Source organism: Emydura macquarii, unplaced genomic scaffold (assembly GCF_026122565.2).
Source record: "Emydura macquarii macquarii isolate MOO-44397 ecotype Brisbane River unplaced genomic scaffold, CSIRO-AGI_Emac_v2 contig_2422, whole genome shotgun sequence".
NCBI lineage: Eukaryota > Metazoa > Chordata > Testudines > Chelidae > Emydura > Emydura macquarii.
In genome coordinates, this window is record NW_027132559.1 from 13,795,464 (window position 1) to 13,810,086 (window position 14,623).

The 14,623-nt window shown below is 40.4% G+C and overlaps 1 protein-coding gene across 1 annotated transcript in view; it reads left to right on the top strand.

Annotated features, from left to right (window-relative positions):
* Window positions 1–14,623, top strand: part of TBC1D5 (TBC1 domain family member 5) — a 450,092-nt gene that overhangs the window by 199,621 nt on the left and 235,848 nt on the right. The window lies entirely within an intron of this gene.

Sequence of the window (14,623 nt, forward strand, 5' to 3'; positions counted from 1 at the left end):
AGAGGCATCTTACCTCCCTGGATCCCAGAATAAGCTGGCGGACAATCTCAGCAGATCCTTCCACTGCCATGAATGGTCTATTCGCCCGGATGTCGTGAACAACAGTGGGGAATTCCATAAGTAGATCTGTTTGCAGCAAGACTCAACGGGAAGTGTCAACAGTTTTATTCATTCCTGCACCACAGCCTGTGCTCAGTCACAGACACATTCCTCCTTCCTTGGTAGGGCCACCTGCTTTATGCTTTCCCGCCTTTCCTGCTCGTTCACAAGGTCCTGCTCAAGATCAGAAGGGACAGAGCGTATGTCATATTGATAGCCCCAGCCTGGCTATCTCCAGAGCTACGTACTTGGCCAGGTGGAGGAAGTTTTCCATTTGGGCAATGCAGAAGGGCGCCCCTCCAACGCAAGCAGCATGACCCTTCATTTTGGACTATTAGCTGCACTTGAAGCAGCTAGGTCCAGCAGTGTCGTCCATAAATGTGCACCTACTGGCGATCTCTGCGTTCCATCCTGGGGTGGATGGTTGATCAGTCTTTGCTAATCCAATGGTGACCCGTTTTCTTAAGGGCCTGGACAGGCTATATCCCCAACTCTGCTGTCCAGTACTGGAATGGAACCTTAACCTGGTGCTCTCCAAGCTAATGGGGCCTCCTTTGAGCCCTTAACAACATGCTTGTTCCTCTACCTCTCAATGGAAGGTGGCATTCCTGGACGCAATAACCTCAGCTAGTAGGGTGTCTGAGATCAAGGCTCTGACATCCGAACCTCCATACACGGTGTTCCATAAGGACAAGATCCAGTTGCAACCACATCTGGCCTTCCTCCCTAGCGTGATAACCCAGTTTCATATGAGCCAGGACATTTTCCTCCCTGCCCTTTTTTCCTAACCCATATGCCAATTGCAGGGAATGAAGTCTCCATTCCCTAGATGTCAGGCGGACACTGGCTTTCTACATTGAAACGACAAGATCATTTTGTAAATCAAGCCAACTCTTTGTCGCAGTAGTGGACAGGATGAAGGGTACCCTGATGTCATCCCAGAGGATTTCATCATGGATCACGTCCTGCATTAGAACTTATGACCTGGGAAAGGTGCCAGCAGTGACACCATACTCCATGAGAGCGCTGCCTTCTTCTCAGCAGCATTCCTGGCACATGTCCCTACACAGGAGTTCTGCAGGGACGCAACATGGTCATTGAAGTACATGTTTTCCTCGCGTCACCCAACAGGTCAGAGATGATGTAATATTTGGCAGAGCAGTGCTTAAATCAGCAATTCCGTGAGCTTCGACCCCTCCTCCTGTGGTCAGTTTGGGAGTCACCTACTTGGAATCAACATGAGCAAGCACTTGAAGAAGAAAAACAGTTACCTACCTTTTTGTAATTGTTGTTCTTTGAGATGTGTTGCTCATGTCCATTCCAAGACCCACTCACCTTCCCCCCTGTTGGAGCCAGCCAGCAAGAAGGAACCAGAGAGGTGGCAGGTTAGCGGAGTCCTATATATGGTGCCATGGAGGTGCAACTCCAGGGAGCGCCTGCACCAACCTGACGGGTGCCGCTAGTGGAAAAACCTTCCGACGACTGTGCACGCGGCATGCGCACACCTACTTGGAATTGACATGAGCAACACATCTTGAAGAACAACTGTTACAAAAAGGTAGGTAACTGTTTTCTCTAAAGGGCCTGGAAATCTCAAGTACAAGCCAGGGTGGGGTTGGTGCACTCCTCTTGGCTGTTAATGTTTAATGCATGAAGTTAGCTGCCAGATACTGTTAATAAAAATTTTCAGCCAGTTTCCTTTTTAATCATGCACTAGTTTGTCTCTTACTCTCTTGAGCATGGCAATGATAATGCATTCTTTAAATTCTGTCCAGATGCACTAAGACTACCAGGTTGCTTTTTAAGAATCCGTCACATTAATGGATTTGTAGTAGAATGCCAACATGTTTTTTGGTTTTGTTTTATTCATGTTCCTCTTGATTTCACAAATATTTGTTATCTTCTGTCTCATTTGCATTTGTATTTAATACTGTTAAAATATACCAAATAGTCATCCTCAACTCCCCTTGCCTCTCAAACCATTTCCCTTCTCCCTTTCAAGTCTAAGATCATTGAAAGTGCTTTTTACAATTGCTCTCTGAATTTCCTCTCCTCCATTTCTATCGTAGACACTTAAAAATCTGACTTCTTCCCCTTGCACTCAAGTGAAACCACTCTTGCCACAGTCTCTTAATGGCCTCTTGTTAGCCAAATCTAAGAACCAGTACTCAATGCTTGTCCTCCTTGACCTGTTGGCTGCCTTCAACACAGTTGATCATGCAGTTCGTCTTGAAATCTTGGCCTGGTTGGCTTCTGTGATTCTGTCCTCTTCTGGTTCTTCTCCTATCTCTCTTCCTGCTTAGTCCTTTGGCTGATACACCTCATCCCCTCTCCAGCTTTCTGTGGGGGTTCTACAGGGCTCTGCCCTTGGTCCCCTTCTTCTACTCCCTGTACACTTTGTCTCTCGATACTCATCTGCAAATACAAATTTAACTACCATCTGTGTGCAGACAAATCACAAATCTACTTCTTTATATCAGACCTGTCTCTTTCTATCCAAAATAAAAACTCCCCCGTCTCTGATATCTCCTCATGGGTGTTTAGCCATCCACTCAAGCTCAGCATGGCTATAACATATCTCTTATTCTTCACCAAGTTTTCCCTTCTACCTCCTTTCTTGATCACTGTGAACACCATCGTCCTGCCTGTCACTCACGCCCATAACCTATGTGATATCTTGACTCATACCTCTCTCTAGTCTAGGCTATCTCTCAATCTTGCAGATTATTTATACGTAATCTCTAGAATACAACCTTTCATATTGATCCGCATAGTTAAAACTCTCATCCAAGCTCTTATTTCCCATATCAGTTATGACAAATGCAATGTTGCTGCACTCATATCCATTCATAATGCTGATACAAAGATCATTTTCTAACCCATCACTGAAACCATGTCACCTCTCTCTTCACATCTCTCCACTGGCTCCCTCTGTTGCATCAAACAAGTGACTTGTTTTCACTTTCAAGGCACTTCCTGGCCTCTCCCCACCCTGCCTATCATCTGTCATTCAGTATCAAAATCATAAACCTGTAGGGCTGGAAGAAGCTTTCAGAGGTCATTGAGTCCAGACCCCTGCACTGAGGCAGAACCAAGGAAACCTAAACTATTCCCTGACAGGTGTTTGTCCAACCTGTTCTTAAAAACCTCCAATGATGGGGGTTCCACAACCTCCCTTGGAAGCCTATTTCAGAACATAACTACCCTTATAGTTGGAATATTGTTCCAAATATCTAACCTAAATATCCCTTACTGCAGATGCAGCTGATTCTTCTTCGGGTGCTGGTCCCTGTGTGTATTCCCCTATGGGTAACATGCACTCCATGTCCCTGGAGCTGGAGAATTTTGAAAGCAGAGTCCATTGGTCTGCGCATGCGCCCTGGCTCACCTTGTGCTTCCAAATGAGGAGATAAAAGGCAGGGTGGATGAACCGCCTCTCCAGTTCCTTCTCATAGCTGCATAGTGGAGGTTGGGACCTCTAGCGTCTGAAGCTTTGGCTTTCTTCTTTATCTGTTAAAATATATTTAAATATTTGTAAATAGTTTTTATATGCTAGAGTTTTGAAGATTTTATCAGTTAGTTTTAGTGTTTTATAGTTAGTCTCCCTGATCTGGTGAGTACACTGCACCGCACCCCACCCCACCCACAGTACCCTGCTTTGGTATTAGACTATGCCCAGGACTCTGGGCTTCAAAATTTGTGCTTCCTGCCCGCAATCCTTCATGTCAGCAACGACCACCATTGCAGTTTGTGCTGCTTGTGCGGAAGGCCACATCACAGCAAAGTGCAGTATCTGCTGTTCATTCCTAAGCCATACCCAGGAAGGGCTGAAGCTTCACCTTAGGAAGCACCTAATGGAAAAGGCCATGAGGTCTCAATCGGACCGAGGCTGAGGAAACCCCCTGTACAATAGCCTGACTCAGCAAGGTGTGCACCTCTGCCACTATATCTGAATCAGGAGTGAAGCAGTCTATCCCAAGTTCCCTCTGTGGGGTCTTGTTAGGAGAGAAGGGAGCATTCTCATAAGCATGAGGCTAAGCCTTCTTCCAAATCCACTTTGAAGAAGTCAGATCTAGCCCTGCCTAAACTGAGCAGTAGAGCACTTAAGACGTACTAAGTCTCAGCGGCATGATAAGAAAGCCCACAAGTCTAGGGTTTTATTGGCACCAGATCATGATGCAACTGTACCATGCTCCTGGTACCTCCCAAGCACAAACTTCAGGTTCCACCAGTACCAATGAAGATCAATAGCTGAGAGCATCGGTCAGCTGTAGTTCAGTCTTTGTCTTCAGTGGCTGTGGCACAGACTCTCTCTTCTGTGGCTCCAGTGGTTCAGGCAGACCGAACCCCCTCAGCCTGCGAAGAGCTGAGACATACACTCTTCCTGAGGAAATCTTCACTTTCTCAGACCCAGAGTCTCCCACTTCTTCAGGTCCCTCTCTTTTGAGAGAGGATGTGACTTCACTGGGGGTGTGGGCTTTTGGAAGGAGTTTTTCTCCTGTTTCATCTTCAGGCTGTGATTTCCCTCCTGTGTCACCATGGGTATCCTGTTGGAAACGGAATCAGTTTTCTCTTCATCAGGAGATTCTGAACTGCCAGATGAACCATTATGCCCTCCTTCTTCAAGACACACCTTCCTGGTCAAAAGACCTGGGCCAGCTTGGGGTCATCCTCCACCTCATCATCTCCCTCAAACCCACTGGTACCCTATATTTTGGAGATCACCACAAGCCTCATTTAACCCATCTTGTTGGCCATAGTGGGGCTATGGGACCAGAACCATACCACAGAGTTGGTCTGTTCTGCTAGGGAGTCATGCCTTTTCTCTCCCCTTTGAGGGGCAAAGAGAGTACTACTGAGAAGGGAAGAGTATACTCTTGACCCGGCGGTTCCACCAGATCTGATGAGATTGCCATCTGCATTGCCAGATATGACAGTGACTCCGATGTCTTAATCTGCACCTGATGACTATAAGCAATTCCACAAACTCCTTTGCAGAATTTCAGGGGAGCTTCAGATTCCTCTTGAGGGTCAAGATCCTCAACACAAGCTCCTGGAGATCCTGCAGTCCTCTAACTCCACTAGAGTAACATTCATGGTTAATCCTGGAGCAAACCACAGCTAGCTGCATCACTATCTCTCTGAGGACAGAGAAGCGGTACTATATCCCAGCCAAGGGGGCAGAATTTCAGTTCTGAACCTGTTGCTACTTCTTAATTGTCCAAGTTACCTTACAGAGATATAGGCAGCAACACCACTGAACTACCTTGACTGCGAAAGAGGGCAAATCTCAACTTATTGAGAAGGGGAAGGTCTTTTCTTCTTCTAACTTTCAGTTCAGGATAATCAGTTACCAAGCACTAGTGGCTAAGTATGGCTTTGTGAACTATTGGAAATTATCAGACTATATTGACAGTCTCCCAATGCAGGAGAGATCTTGTTTCCAGGCTCTCATAGAGGAAGGCAAAATGGTTGCCAGGACCACTGTCCAGTCAGCAGTAGATGTACCTGATGCATCTTCCAGTGCAATGGCTGCTTCCATCATGATGCTAACAGAGTCATGGCTCCATGCCTGGTTTTCCCAGGGAGGTCCAGAAAAACCATTGAGGACCTTGCTTCAATGGGATGGATATGTTTGATCAGAAGACAGATGAGTCCTTGCACACTTTAAAGGACTCCAGGGTCATCCTCCACTCCCTAGGAATATATACACCTACCCTGAAGAGAAAATTCCACCAACAACACTACAAGCCTTGACCAGACCAGCCTTCTTCCACCAGACACTTTATGAGTCACCACGTAAGAAGCAGATAGCTCAAAAGAGCCGCTTCTCCACACCTTCTGCAACAGGTTCCTCATCCCAGTTGCGGCCTTCGGCTAAATGCTATTTTTGACAGGAGTTCAAGAACTGCAAACCACTGAGTCCAACAACTCCTGACTCCCACACGCTTTTGGGGGGGTTGTCTAACTCTTTTTCAACATCTAGAGTGCAACACCAGCAGATGCGTGGGTGCTCAGCAATATCCATTTCAGCTATACAATAGAGTTTGCATCCCTACCCCCTTCAAATTCCTCTTTCCTACTCCATTTCAGGAACCATTCTCACAAGAACATTCTAAAACAAGAAGCAGAATCTCTCTTAGAATGGGTTCCTCTTCAGTGCCAAGGGAGAGGCTTTTAATCAACATATTTCCTAGTGCCCGAAAAGAAAGGTGGTTGGAGACCCATTCTCAACCTCTGCCATCTCAGTGGCTTTATTCACAAATTTGCATGTTTCAGGTCATGTTGGCATCTATACTTCCAATCGTGGAAAAAGACATGTGGTTTACAGCTCTCGACATGAAGGACACCTTCTTTCACTTGTACATTCATCCCACTCACAGACACTTTCTCAGATTTATAGTCAGTTCCAGCCACTTTTGGTACAGAGTACCCCCTTTTGGCATTGCTACCACCTCGAGGGTCTTTACCAAGGCGTTCTCTACTACAGAGAACTGTTTTCCCCTACCTCAATGATTGGCTTCTTGTTGCCAGGTCATGCTAGGAGGCCCAGGCACTGATTTATACAATGCTGCAACTTCTCTCCTTTTTGGAGTTCAGCACAAATGCCAAAAAGTTCGTTCTTACCCCCTACAAACTTTGGATTTCATCAGGGTGTCCCTAAATTCCATCATTGTAATTTTCCATGTCTCCCACTCCCCTGCATCCCCTCAGCCATCTAGTCGTCTGTTAATTTTATGCCTTTTTTTATGTTTACCTGTGAGCTTTTATCACCTGCCCCTTTTGAAGTTAATTTAAAGACCACCTCACTTCGTTGGTGAGTCAGTCAACCAAGATACTCTTCCTATCTTAATCAGGTGGACCGCATCTCTTCTCAGCAGTCCTCCTTCCAGTGTTGCCTCCCTTCTCCAATTGGTCCATGATGTCAGCCTCCATTGTCCACTTGTTACATTTTTAAAGAAGCACCTTTGTTATTTTTCCCATTTTGCCCTTTATGCCTGTAAACATCCGCATGCCTCTTCATTGTTTTCCGTCAAGTTCCTCCTAAAAGTTCTCCTTGTCTATGATGTCCACAAAAAGCTTAACACCGGTTAAGCTGCTGATGTACTGAGATCACATTCTATCATGCCTATCAATGTTGTTTCATTGTTTCCTTGTGCTCCGATATCACTCTGGTCTGTATCCATCTATTGTCCCTTGTCCTATTCTTAGACTTTAAGCTCTTTGGGGCATGAACTGTCTTTTTGTTCTGCATTTGCACAATCGTGTCCTGGTCCATGAGCGAGCCTCTTAGGTGCCATGATAATACAAATAAATGGTAGCTGCAAGACCATGCTGTTATATGAGTGTGGTAGTTAGTCCAGGTAAATGACAACATGTGCAGTTTCCCTCATACAACCAGTGACATTTTTGGGTGCAAATTAGCTAGGGAGTAAGAGTGGTGATTGGTTGAGTTACTTCTGATATCACAATAATCTTAGACTCTTGGCTCAGCATAGATACATACCTTAGTGCAGCTGAAAGCCGATGTCATCACACAGGAGTAATTCATAAAGTCAAAATGGGTGAGAACTTAAAAATTGGACAGTACAGATCACAAATCCCAGGGATGACTGAACCTGATGATATTCTAAACAGAAAGAGCACTCAACCATGCTTCCAGCTGTTTCCATTGCTTCACCCTGAATAAATATGCATTCTAGTCTTCAGAATGACAGACAGACAGTGTGACAGTCCTGGAATCTTCTTATATAGATAGTAAGAGTGTTGTGAAAACCGTAGTTTTGATATAGGAGTAGCATTTCATTTCTAATTAAATGTAATGGGCTAGATTCTCCTTCAATTTATGTTGGTGTAAATGCAAAGTAGTTCAGTGTTACTCCAGACTGTACCAAGTACAGTTTGATCCAAAATATGGCTCATTAACTCTATCCAATTTTAGTTGCCAATGTGCTAGGTTTAGTTTCCTATAGTAGGATGTTTAGTCACTTTAACCAATAAAAGTTTTGTTCTCAGTATATAATAACAATTTCTAAGTTTGGCAACGTATCAAGAAAGCAGAAAACTGCTTGCCCTATCCAGTTGTCAACCTTTTGACTCCAAATTTATTAGCATCATGGGGCATGAAACAATTATTCTTCATGGTCAGTTTGAAAATGAAACAACACTTAGCTATGCTTTATTTTCCTAAAATAGAATGATTGCATATACTTATATTTTACAGTTAGAAGTCTTAAATTGGGTGCAATTGAAGAAATACTGAGTACATTAAAAACTATAACAATCCTTAGATATAAAAAAGAAATAGTGATACGTTTTTGTTGTTATCAAAGTAAAAGTAAAAGAGACCACCTTTATACCCAGATTGTGCATGTCTAAAACTAAGCAAAGCTGTATGACCAGTGTTGTCTCAGGGGGATACCGAGTCATTAACTCCTATTTATTACATCTCGGCTGGATTATTGCAATTTACTGTTCACAGACCTTTGAGGCTGTTTATTTTTTAAATTAAAATTAGCTGTGACATTCTGGATGCAAGTGCTAAGTCATTCAAGATTTGTACATCATGTTACATCAACTTATAGCAATAGTTTCAGACTGATTCTAAGATTTTTCTTCCTGTAAAAGTATGATTATTCATGGTCTTGTCCATAGCTGTAATAGACTACTATAACTTCTTTATTTTACTAAATACTCATTTTATGCTCTTTGAGGGCTCTCTTGAGATTAGAGGTGGCCATTATTTATTGGGTGCAGACAGTCCACATGATGCTGCGTTGAATGCAGCATGGAGTAAATGGAGCTAAATCTTACTGAAGTTTTTGTATCTACTTGGTGATCTAGATACTGATTTAAGTTACATGTCATAAACAATTGATACTTGTAAGTGTAACTGGCGTCAATGTGATGTTCAATGTGTGAGATGGAAGAGGTATGCAGCAGGAAAATCAGTGGCCAGAAAGTGTGAGATAAAGCACATTTATCTTAATCCTACATCATCTTTTGCTATACCAGGTCTCCTGATACCAAATTCAACCCTGACATAACCAGACCAAACTTTTACTGACTTCAGTGGAAGTTGTACACATGTACACTGACCAGTGCTGTGTAGCTTTTATAGAATGCTAAATCAGTGAAAGTTACATTACTTTCTACAGTAGAAAGTCAGAGTTACGAACACCTTGTGGATGGAAGTTGTTTGTAACTCTGAAATGTTATGGTTGTTCTTTCAAAAGTTTGCAACTGAACGTTGATTTAACACAGCTTTGAAACTTTACTATGCAGAAGAAAAACACTGCTTTTAACCATATTAATTTAAATGAAAGAAGCACAGAAATACTTTCCTTATATTGTCAAATCTTTATTTTACCCTTTATTTTTTAGTAGTGTACATTTCACACAGTAGTGTACTGTACTGCCTAATTGTGTACTTCGGGTTCCAAGTGAGGTGTGTGGTTTACTGGTCAATTTGTAACTCTGGTGTTTGTAACTCTCAGGTTCAGCTGTATTTACAGCCATACATTGACCCATTTACACCACTGTTAACATCATTATTGATTTGGCCCATTCTCCCTGTACCAAAGGGCTTACATTGTCGCAACTGAGTGTGCATTAGTATAGTATTGATGCACACGTACCACCCGATAATCCTTCCCAAGTACATCTTGGAGGGCTTATTGCTATTAGAATATTGGTCATTATTTTACATTTTTCTTTAAAAAAAAAAAAATCCTAAAATTCATTGCCTGTTGCATTTGTCTCTTAGTAGACAAATAAAAAACAAGAGTAGCTAAAAGATTATGAATTTTCCTCTTTTCTCTGAAGATTTATTTGTTGAATTTAATTCAAATTTTAAAATTGTAAGTGGTCTAGTTGAACATCTTCTCCTTCCCACATAAATCAGGCCATGGTTACCCCAGTAGTTGGCAGAGCTGTATTTCTTACTTTAAATCCTTTTTCTATTTGCAAAAATAAAAGCCCAAACTTCTTTAAAATAGAAAGTGAGTGTAAAGTGGCCAGAGAGCCACAAAGTGCTGTGGAAACTACAAGGAAAGGGATAGTTGAAAACTGCTTCTTCTCACGTACCCTTGTTGGTTGGTCTGTTACCTGCCACTTCTTCCTTCTGGCTTTCTCCTTTCCTTGTCCTCTTTTCCTCCTACCACGGAAGGCAGAAGGGGTAGTATGGAAGAATTTACAAAGTCAAAAATTAGGATACAACTTTTTATAATGTGGTGCTATTGAAATTCTTTGAGTGGAGTGATTATGAACTTGAAGACACAAAAGGTCAAATTTTCAAAAGATTCTTCTTAAATTTTAGTCTCAATTTTATGTACCCCTGTTTTATTTTATGTACATTTCCTACTCATGCTCTTGCCTGCAAAAATGCACTTTGGGCATACACATCTTCATATTTTGAATATGAAAAGTTATGCATGTAATTCTTGGTTAAACTATTTAAAAGAATTTTTTTTTGCTTAAAGAATACATAATAATGTATTATGCACCTGCATTTTGCCGTTATTTTGTATGTATAGATCATTGCAAAATGCCGGTTTATTCTAGCAAAGTAGCAATCTAAAAGAGAGATCAGGGTTATGTTTACTTGGGTTTTTTGCACTCCTGGTTATTCTTGCCCTTTCAAAATGATTTCTTTTATAACTGCAAAACATTGGAGGCTTCTCAGGATAGAATTTCCTACCATATTGTTCACCAGATATGCTATCTTTCCCTACTGCTATAAACAGGCTCTCATTCTGCACCTTTATGTGTCAATTTTGCCTGCCCACTTTCAGATGTCACCATCCTCCACTGTTGCAAAACTAGTCCATGCGTGGGTACTGTAGAATGTCTTGCTCCAGTGTCCTCTTTGCTGAAAACTCAAATAGATATAAGGAAAAAATATCTCTCTAGGAACAGGCAAAAGCTACATCAATGTTCAGGGTAATTTTTCTCATCTTTGTTAATGTTCACGATTAACAAACACGGCGTTTAGTGCAAGAGTTTTCGACCATTAATGAGTAAGCATGGTGCACAATTTTTACTGTCCACATACATTTCATAACCATAATATTAGCTTTTTTATTTGTGGCAAAATATAAAGATTGTTTTGTCACAGCATTAAGACTTAAAATGTTACCAAAAATAATCTTTCGAAAGCAATGCATGCATTGCAAAGTATGAATCTGTCAATGATCCTAACTTACTTCAGAAGCAAGGGGAAAAAAGGTTTGAATTTAAGATTCCTCTAACGTGCTCACCAAAAAGTTGCATCATTTTTATTTCGGACAACTTAAACAACTTTCTCAAAGTGAAATGTTCTTTAACTTTCTAGCCTAATAATTATTTTATAAATATCAGAAGTGCAGTGCACTTAATTCTTTAGCTGAAGGCATTATTTTCAGTTTCTGTACACTGCTTCAAGCTTGCTCCATTTAATCATTTTAAAAGCTTATTTGGTGTAAATTGAATTTAACACTGTAGTTGCAAGGGTGTTATGTAAAAAGTCCAAGAGAGTGTTTGGAGCCTAGGATCTTATTGTACGAACAATTGAGCTTCAGAATTGGAGAGCTACTGAATCATCTTAAACTCTGTAGCACCCTCTGTTGACACAAACAGGTAATGTCAAGTGTACTCCGTTCTCACTCCTTTATTAGCAGGAAATTTATCAAAATGCGTAAGATAGAAATCAGTATATCCACTACATTTTACTTTGTATAGATTTAGGTTATGTAATGCAGGCTTAATTTGTCTTGTTCCTTAGATCTGGTTTTCTTTTCTTTTTTTTCCACCTTCAGTCAAATTAGACCAGTTGACGATTTTTCTGATGTTTGTCTTTCTTAGCTAGTCTTTTTGTATTTTGTATTATATTTCTTTTCTTTTTCTTTGTCGCAAAGGTCCTCAGGACATTGCAAACTACATATATGATGCTACAGAAAATCAAATTGTCTGTTCTTTTGTAAACCTTTCAATTGTTAGACTGTTTCAAAATAATAGAGGAGCCTAGAATCACCCATGCTAAAATTAAGAATTTATAACTGCATGGAACAGATGTTTTCATAAACATTTGCTATAATTAATTTCAACTAGGGGATTGAAGGAACAAAGCAGTTTTTCCCTCTTCAAAACTTTATTGCTTTTCCCCTATGCAGCGAACTCAGAAATTTTTGCTTTCATATTGTTAATGAAACAAATTTACTCTTCTGTTTAGTTTTCATTGTGAGAAAGAAAAGCTTAATGTATAGAAGATACTGGCCTTTGGAAAAATGGAGGGATAAGTTGAATTTGAAGCATCATGTGGAAGGGATGAAAATACTGAGGATGAGTCAGTGGGTTAATAATTTGAGGCCAAAACTCTGAGATGTCAAGTGTCAGAGTCCCTTTATTATTAGAATAATTTTATGTGAATCAATTTGATGTTTAGTATATACCTTTGGAGTAAAAGAATCTGATGGGGTTTGATGTTTGAAGAGTTGTGAACTTTAGTGTTACAAAGACGCAAAGGAGTCTTTTGTGGGATTAGATATAGTTTTAATGCATAGTATAATGCTTATTGTGTGCTGATTACATCTTTATTCTCAAGATCTGCAATCTGTTAAGTAATTTTTTTGTTTGCATTACACAGTAAACACATTTTGAGTAAAGTTAGCCTTCGATATTTGTGTTTGTCACTGGGTGTTCATTTTGTTAAATAAAACACTGTCTTCTAACTAAATAGCTGACCCTACCTTGCAGATGTGTTCTGCTTTTTCAGGGATAGGGCTTGAAAAGAGAGTATATTGTAGGACCAGAACTTGCTGACATTATGCAGAAGAATCTATTTATCACTATTTTCTTTGTCTCATCTCTGTGAGCAGAATGTTTTGTTTCTCTATATAGCAAAATAATCTTTAAGATAACATTATTTTTAAACTTTTTTTAAAACAAACATAGCTTATAAAGTTCTATACCTGAAAGCTCAAGTACAGCTGCAAGGAATTTTGAGCAAACTAGTGTTCTTGAAGTATCTGTCATCTATAAAATGTACAAAGAAAAATAGGTAGCTGTCATTAAAATTACATTTCAGCTTTCAATAACCATTTAATGAGTAGCATAATTATATAAGTATGGTACCTCAAGTACTTCACTCAATAATTAAAAATAATCTCATCTTTAAAGTGAAAGCTCTATAATTATTATTTGACTTAACCAGGACCACTGTTATGATCTCCAGTGGCACCTCAGATTGTTCAGAGTGGTTTGAAAGTACAAATTAAAATTGAATAAATCATTAAATTATTAAGCTTTAAATATACTTAAACCAAATATAACATGGTATTTGAAAGTCATGCTATAGGAATTTACAGACTTATAATGTAAGCAGATATTTGTCTGTTACATTCTCCTTGTCTCTAAGCATAAAACACTGCACTGTTAATAGCAATAAACTAGTGTTTTATATAAACTAAACTTAGAATTGTTGTACAGTTGAAAAATTGTTTTACAGCTGATGTTTATTAACAAATTCATCTTCAATTAAAAATAAAATTTTAAGCAGAGTGCAGACTTGTCAGCAGGAAGATGTGTCTTCATTTTGGCATGGGTAAGCAGCTTTTGCAACTGGGGAATGCACGATCTGATTTCCTAAGTGAAATCACTTTTATCTTGGATTCTTAAACTGACAGCCACAAAACCCTTCCCTACTTAGTGCAAGATTTGCGAAAATAGTTATGACTTTATAATATATATGTAGAGCAGTTTCTTTTGTATTAAATATACTCTCAAAAGATGTGAGAACTAAGGTGTTCACAGGTCTTTCTTAAATAGCTAAGAAAATATCTAAGGGGCAGCAACTCTTTATTTCAGAATCCTATACTGGTGGATTAGTAGGTGTTTAGGATCAGATCCCATTCCTTTTCACCATCTAGCCCTGTATCATATTATGCCTCTGAAATAAAATACCAGTATGTCGAGGGATGAGGGATTGGATTGCTCAGAAAGACAATCTTTGATGCCTAGGTTACTGGTTTTAATTTATCCTAGTGGAGGAGTGACTGAAAAATAGGTCACAGAGCAGGCAGGTAGCAGAGCCAGTAGAACTCCAGGCTCTTGAATCCCAGTGTGGAATTGTGTTCGCTGGGCCAAATCACCATACCTCTTGGACGAGTGTTTTATTTGAATAAGCATCATAACTTAGTCCTGATGGGGGAAAAAACAAGGATTCAGCGAGTATGGACAGTGGACCACTCTCTCCCCTTCGTAAGTAATCTGTTCTACATAGAGGCATGTTACTGAGATAACGTGAGGGAACCTTGAACTGCCCCGACTGCTTTCTGTGGAAAGAAGACTTCATTTTAGTATTCACTTAGGCCCTGTCTACACTTACCTCCAAGATTTGGCAGCAGTCAACCAGAGTTACGCAAGCTACGCAAAAAACTTGCGTAACTCCCGTCGACTGCTGTGGTTCTCTTCTGTGTGCCGTCTTCACAGCACTGCTACGCTACTTGTGGAGGTGGTCTTAATATGTCAGTTTCTGGATCAACTGAGT